At 44.2% G+C, this 7322-nt stretch overlaps 1 pseudogene; it reads left to right on the forward strand.

Annotated features, from left to right (window-relative positions):
- The first annotated feature begins 393 nt into the window (after positions 1 to 393).
- Positions 394 to 5863, forward strand: LOC112486332 (uncharacterized; annotated as a pseudogene).
- Positions 5864 to 7322: the final 1459 nt, after the last annotated feature.

Here is a 7322-nt window from a genome sequence, read left to right on the forward strand (position 1 = left end):
TCCTGCAGGTGGTGAGTCCACTGGAAGGTACTAACCGCCCTAACCGGAATTCGAACTTGCCCAGGAGGTGAATCCTGGGGTTCCAATAACAGAGACATTGCCTCTGGGCCAAAGCGCCACACATCTGCCAACTGGCTCTCAGCAAAGTCATCAGTGCGTTGTCTGACCCTGCACAGACACACCACAGCACACACATACCGTACTGCGATGCAAAAATCACCCGGCTCCTCTGTGACTCTCTGGGAGGCACCGCTCATACACTGATGGTGGTCTGTGTCAGCCCCTCCCACCAGAGTGCAGACGAGACTCTGGGAGTTTGCCTCCAAAGCCTGTTACATTTGTAACTGCCCCAGAGCAACGTGCACGGTGGTTAAATCAAGTAGCATTGCCCGAATGGCAGAACTTGACTTGGAAGTGCAGACACTGAGAGAGCTGCTGAAGGGGAAAGAGCTGGAGGTGCAAAGGGAGAGGTCGGGTGGAGAGATAGTAGAGAGCCTCAGACAGTACCAACTCCTAACAGAGGAAGCCGCAGCTCTGCTCGAAGAATCTCTGGTCCAATGCTCAGTCCTTCTTTAACCCTTGTAAGGTCCTTCGAGTCCCAATATGTCTTTGTGTGTGTGTGTGTGTGTGTTGGTGAGTATGTGGGTGTGCATGTTCCTGTACTGCATGACTTGTGCCAACTTTTCCTTATATTCATTAATACTCATATTCTGGGACAAGATGAAAATCATTGCAAGGATAAACGGTGTGTACAAAAATGCGAAGGACCGCACAAGGGTTAAAGCAGCGGCTGCAGGACTGGCAGGAGAGACTGACAGTGGTCAGTAATTCACATCCTATAGGAATCCACATCCAAAGCTGAGGAAGGAGCTCAGCAGATACCAGGTAATAAAACATGGCTTGAAAACTTACTACATTGTGTCTAACGGTGACTTATGATTGTTGTAGTACAGTAAGAAGCTAAAACTTAACGAAATCACTTGTTGGTGCCGAAAATTACGTTATTCAGCCACCACTGTTGTCATCTAACTCCCGCAGATAGAATGACCTGAAAAGAACCACACCTGACAACGTTGTACTTTTTACTCGCTGCGAGGGGTAGCAGAGAGACCAACAGCTTCGCAGAGTTGGCTCACCTAAGTCCCAAAGTGTATGAGGACTGCAGCTCCTTTTATTAAGAAAGTTTCACAAGTACTGGGCAGTTGTTTTTTTGGTTAAGTTTTACTCCCAGGGCAAAGTTCATCCGATTCCCATACTTGATGAGAAACAGACCTCATCCTTTATTTACCTACATAGTAAAAAACCTTTTAGGGGTACCTACTCCTGTCAAGCAGACCATTATTTAACACACTTAGATAACAGTTTATGGTTCACTACACGAGTGTTAACTCAACCTCAATTTAACTTTCAGAATAGCAGTCACTGAACATTTCTCTGCAACCTTTAGGAAGCCCTGAGCCACAAGGAGCAACTGGTGGAACAGAAAGACAGCAAAAACGGATTCTGAGAAACTTCTTCTGGACAGTAAAGTTAGCTTCCAAGCCTTAAAACAGGAAAAGGAATGTAATCATTTACAGGTGAGATGAACAGTTTGGCATGCTACGAAATCTGTCAACACAACTTCAGATAGATCCTGTAATTGATAGTAGTTCTGCTGTTTTATTTTATTTAAATATCTTTTGAATGTTGGCAGATTGAACAGCTGGTGGAACTGCAGGTTGTAAATGATCATCTGCATAAGGAGATCACCGCCTTAAAGAGTGCCGTCTCTGGAGGAGCAAGAGAAAGACTCCTAAGAAACCTGACAAGAGGACACACAGTGTCCCTGTGAGCAGGAGCGGCAGTGGAGACCCACCTCAAAGGAAGGGCTGCACAATACTCAATAATTATCCTTTAAATCTGCCAGTTCCGAGGCTTTAATAAAAAATATTTTTCACCTGGGTTTCCTTTTTTTTATTTGATTTAATGGCGTTTGATTTGTGTTTCTATCCAAATGCTCATGTTTACAGATTCAGGCTAGTCCTCCAGAGTTTACTGTGGAGAGAGCGATGGCTGCCTTCAAGTGCGGAAGAACCTACGTCTGGCAGAGTTTGATGATAACGAAAAGAGAAAAGGCAGGAGTCAGGGCAGTGAGAAGGAGAGCGAGGGGAAGAACGATGTGGATGAGGAGACTGTCAGCAACCTGTCAATAGGGTCAGTTTCTAAAATAGCGATAACTACCTTTAAAATTGACATCCTGTGAGTTACAGCAACAAATAGTCCCTCTTAAATGTCTGATCATGCTACTAGAAGAAAATAACAACAGGCAAGGTTTTAAAGCAGCTTAATTCACATGTGTAGTTTTTGTCTTTTCCTGTTACATACTTGCAACTCATTAAAATCTGTTATAACCTTCTTACTAATTATCCAACTTTATAACTTTTGTGATTTTTACTTCAGAGATTCTTTGAGCCAAACGTGGATTATCAGGCAGAATCCATGTTTGCCACCTCAAGGAACCAGAGGTATCATTGTGTTTGATTAGTTTTATAATTAAATTAATGTTTTCCTTACTGCTTTTTTTTTCTCTGTCCATTCATTCATGTTCAGTCATTTATACAAAGAGAGTTTACCTTCCTCTGTGAGTTCAAGAGAAACCATCCCAGAATGCCACTTGCTGCTGCTTAGAGAATAATCAAAGATCTGTCAGTTAACATATGCATGAAGGAGGAGCTCATTTCAGATCTGGATAAAACTGGTGTGTTTAGGATGACGTTCCAATGAAAGTATTTAAACCAGTAGCTGCGATATCATTACAAGCACAACATCACATTATTATTGCACAGTAACTACAATATTAGTTGTAGTTTCACATCTGAACCACCACTGATCTTAATCTATCAATGTGTGTTTTTGTTTGATAGACAACCTGATCCAGGCAGTGGACGCTGTAGATGAAAATGCATTTTAGGAAAACTTTCCTCACAGAACCAGCAGATCAGGACAGATGTTTATCAGGGTCTTCAGCACATGAAGCTGGAGAGAGACCAGCTTCAGACAAACATCAGGCAGCAAACACAGCATCTGACAACGAAGATATCAGCCAAAATCAGGTTAGTTAAAGAAGTTAGTTTCTTTTGTTTCTTTCTTTCTCATTTACTTCTCTTCTTTCTGCAGGTGTATGAGGGCAGTTGGCTGGTGCAGCAGGAGGAAAATGAGCTGCAGAACAAAGCAGATCTGCAGGAACTGCAGGAAGAGATGAGGAGCAGAGAGGAGATGGTCCTGCGCGAGTCGTATCTGCAGGAGAAAAACAAGCTGGAAACCAAAGGAAAGGAAAACAAAGTCCTTACTGCAGAAGTCCGAGAAGAGAAGATTTGATCAAAGACATTGATTGGACAGGATTCAGGTCGTTTACAGGTCAAGATCTTAACTTTACATTATTATCCACCTCTCAGGAGGAGTATTCCCTGCTGCAGCTGGAGGAAGCTATTGAAGCTCTGGATGGAGCCCTGGAGTTTAAGAGCCACTTCATTGAGGACAAACAGCAGAGCTGCTGGTCAAATATTTCAACAAGGTAATTGAAGGATAACTCTTCTGGTTACAAAAATTAAATTAACTGAATAGGAATCAACAATAAATTAGGCTATCATTCTCCTGCATTAATATCAAGTAACCACTAGCTCCAATGCGTACGGCTCCATACCTCACAAGCTTGTTCAGCTCGCCCTCCTGTGACATCATGTTCCTAGCAAAGTTACAGACCTTATCCTGGATTACTACAACAATTTCAGGCTAAGAGTCACTGCTGGGTCAGGCACATTAGACTGGCACCGACTTGAGAAAGGCATAGTAACAGGCTGCACACACTCAATCATTTTGTTTGCACTCGCCATGAACATGATCGTCAAGTCAGCAGAGGTGTAGTGTAGAGCACCCTTGACAAAATCTGGAGTGCGCCAGCCCCCTATAAGAGCTTTTATGGATGACCTAACTGTCACCACCACATCTGTCCCAGGCAGTAGATGGATTCTCCAAGGGCTAGAGAAGCTCATCACATGGGCAAGGATGAGCCTTAAGCTAGTAAAATCCAGGTCTCTAGTGCTCAAGAGGGGAAAGGTAACAGACAAGTTCCGTTTCTCTCTGGCTGGAGCCACCATCCCTTCCATCACAGAGCAGCCAGTTAAGAGCCTCGGGAAGTACTTTGATTGCAGCCTCAAAGATTCCATATCCATCCAGAGAACCAGCAAGGAGCTTGAGGACTGGCTGAGGCGTGTTGACAAATCAGGCCTGCCAGGGAGATTTGAGGCTTGGATTTACCAACATTCGGTCCTGCCCCGGATCCTGTGGCCTCTGCTAGTGTACGCAGTACCCATGACGGCCATGGAGAGAAAGTTCAGCAGCTACTTGTGAAGATGGCTTGGCCTACCCCGCAGCCTGAGCAGTGCTGCCCTGTACGGAAGTAGTAACATCTTGCGGCTCCCATTCAGTGGACTCACTGAAGAGTTCATGGCGACCAGAACACGGGAAATCCTGCAGTACAGGGAATCCAGGGATGTGAAAGTGGCATCGGCTGGCATCCAGGTGCGAACAGGCAGGAAATGGAGGGCAGACGAAGCTCTGGAAGTGGCAGTCGCGACCGAGGCAGAAGGTGCTGATGGAGTCCATAGCCTCAGGGCGGGCAGGGACTGGCTCCGAGCAACCAGGGTGGACAAAGCTCAGGGAAAAGAGTGCCAACACCTCATTCAAGGAGCCAGCAGGTTGGTGGGAATGAGGCATCAAGGAGCATGGACTAAATGGGAGAACGCTCTGCAACGAAAGATCACCTGATCCAACATCTGGAAGGCAGACCCTTAACATTAGGTTTTTAGTCCAGGCTGTTTACGATGTCCTTCCAAGCCCAACCAACCTCCACGTCTGGGGCAAAATCAGGATCCCCATCCTGTCCCCAGTGTCCAGGACGGGGATCCCTGGAACACCTACTTAGCAGCTGCCCAAAAGCCCTTGGAGAAGGGTGCTATCGCTGGCACCATGACCAAGTGGTAAAGGTGGTTTCTGAGAGCATGGCCATGGCCATTAACACCATCAAGAGCCACAACAAGCCTAAGACCATCAGTTTCCACAGAGCCGGAGAGAATCCCGACATCCAACCAGGGGCCAGGTCAGGCCTCCTCACCTCCGCTACTGACTGGCAACTGGAAGTGGATCTGGGCAAACAGCTGAAGATTCCAGCCAGGATTACATCCACACAGCTCCGACCAGATATGATCATTGTCTCAGATTCCACCAAGCAGCTGATCATTCTGGAACTCACAATTCCCTGGGAAGAGCGCATGGAAGAGGCCAATGAGAGGAAGCGTGCGAGCCACAACAAGCCTAAGACCATCAGTTTCCACAGAGCCGGAGAGAATCCCGACATCCAACCAGGGGCCAGGTCAGGCCTCCTCACCTCCGCTACTGACTGGCAACTGGAAGTGGATCTGGGCAAACAGCTGAAGATTCCAGCCAGGATTACATCCACACAGCTCCGACCAGATATGATCATTGTCTCAGATTCCACCAAGCAGCTGATCATTCTGGAACTCACAATTCCCTGGGAAGAGCGCATGGAAGAGGCCAATGAGAGGAAGTGTGCCAAGTACCAGGAGCTGGTGGACGAGTGCCGGAGCCAAGGCTGGAAAACATACTGTGAACCCCTGAAGGTGGGTTGCCGAGGATTTGCAGGGTGGTCCCTCTGCAAAGTCCTCACTATGCTGGGCCTCACAGGGGAGGCAAAGATGAAGGCCATCAGATCTGCAAATGAAGCTGCAGAGAAAGCCAAAGATGGCTTTGGATCAAGAGGGCAGATCCGTGGGCAAACGCTGCTGGGACACAGGCCAGAGTCTGATCACCTCCGGTTGGGTCACCTAGGTGAGGGTGTCTGATGATTGAAAGACTCGAAACACCCAGTGACCCCAAGTTACATCACTGATGATGTGTCGCAGCGCATCTGCAAAATGTATCTCTCAACTATATTGATTTTTAAAAAATAAAAATACATTTGAACTATTTATTAATGAGAAATTTGCCTGAAACAGACAAATCACCACCACCACCAAAGAGTACATAATTTATTATTCAGTAACATACTTGTGTCTAAATTTTAAATTTTTCATCGTAATTATTGTGACCTTTTCTGTGCTCCTATGATTCACAGGAAAACAGAAAAGGAAGGAAAGGCTCAGAAATGGATGTATGAAAGTTTCGGGGCAAAAACCCTGAACACAAAATTTCACAAAACAAACAAAGGCATTAAGAAAAATGCTGCTGATCATAAACAGGGTTTCCCTATCACTTTTGTTTTAGCTTGACTTCGGTGTCAGCATAAATTGCATGCTCTCTTCCTTGAACATAATGAATTACTGAGTTTGAAGATTTTGTCCAGTGCTGCCATCTGCTGGCACAGTGGCGCAGTGCCATGGTATACTTTTGCCTGACAGTGTTTTTTTGTTTGTTTTACCACCAACATGATTTAATTTGTTTCAACTGTAAAGTAAATAAAATGCTTTTTCAGTGAGAAAATTTTAATTTGTGATGTAGCGATGAGAAAAGACATTGCCCTATTTGAGATTTAAAATGTTTTAAAAGAAATAGCCAAATATAGCTGAGGTCATCCCAGTTTTGAATAATGGCAGCAGATTCAGTATGTTGTGTGTAATATTGTTTTCTAATACTTTTCTACGTACCTGCAAGATTGGATTTAAGAGTAAATTAAAACAATTGGAAATAAACCGACGAAGGGAAAATGTTGCGTTCTTTTTAAAACATTGTTCTACATAGTTTTTACATTATACAAAATAATAACTGAAAATAAACAGAGTGATTAGTTAAAATACCGTTTCATTTAAACAGAAAACTATGTAAAAACACGTGTACGTAGGCTGCCCCTCTGTTAAGATAGCTGACTCGTGCAGACTTAACGTGGTGAAATATAAGCGGAGTGTCTGTTTCGCAGTTTACTCTTTAACTTGCTGTGTATTGAAACTAAAAACAGTAAAACAATTGAGGATGACACATGACATCACATCAAAAACACTGAACCGTACACAATCATTGATCAAAACTGTTACCAATATAATATAATATAATATAACAGCATTACTCAAAATTATATTTAACACCCCCACTCGCTCTTATCTCAATAGGTTACATGAAAAACAAAATAACAGAATGAGACTTCCTCATTACCTCAAAGTAATACACTCAATAACATTCAAGTGCCAAACATGTTTCGTGAATAACTTTTCAACTTGAGCTTATTAGCTGGCTTTGTCAGAACATCAGCAATCATTTGCTCAGTAGGACAA

The sequence above is a fragment of the Cynoglossus semilaevis genome, chromosome W (genome assembly GCF_000523025.1).
Source record: "Cynoglossus semilaevis isolate Cse_v1.0 chromosome W, Cse_v1.0, whole genome shotgun sequence".
Classification (NCBI taxonomy): Eukaryota; Metazoa; Chordata; class Actinopteri; order Pleuronectiformes; family Cynoglossidae; genus Cynoglossus; species Cynoglossus semilaevis.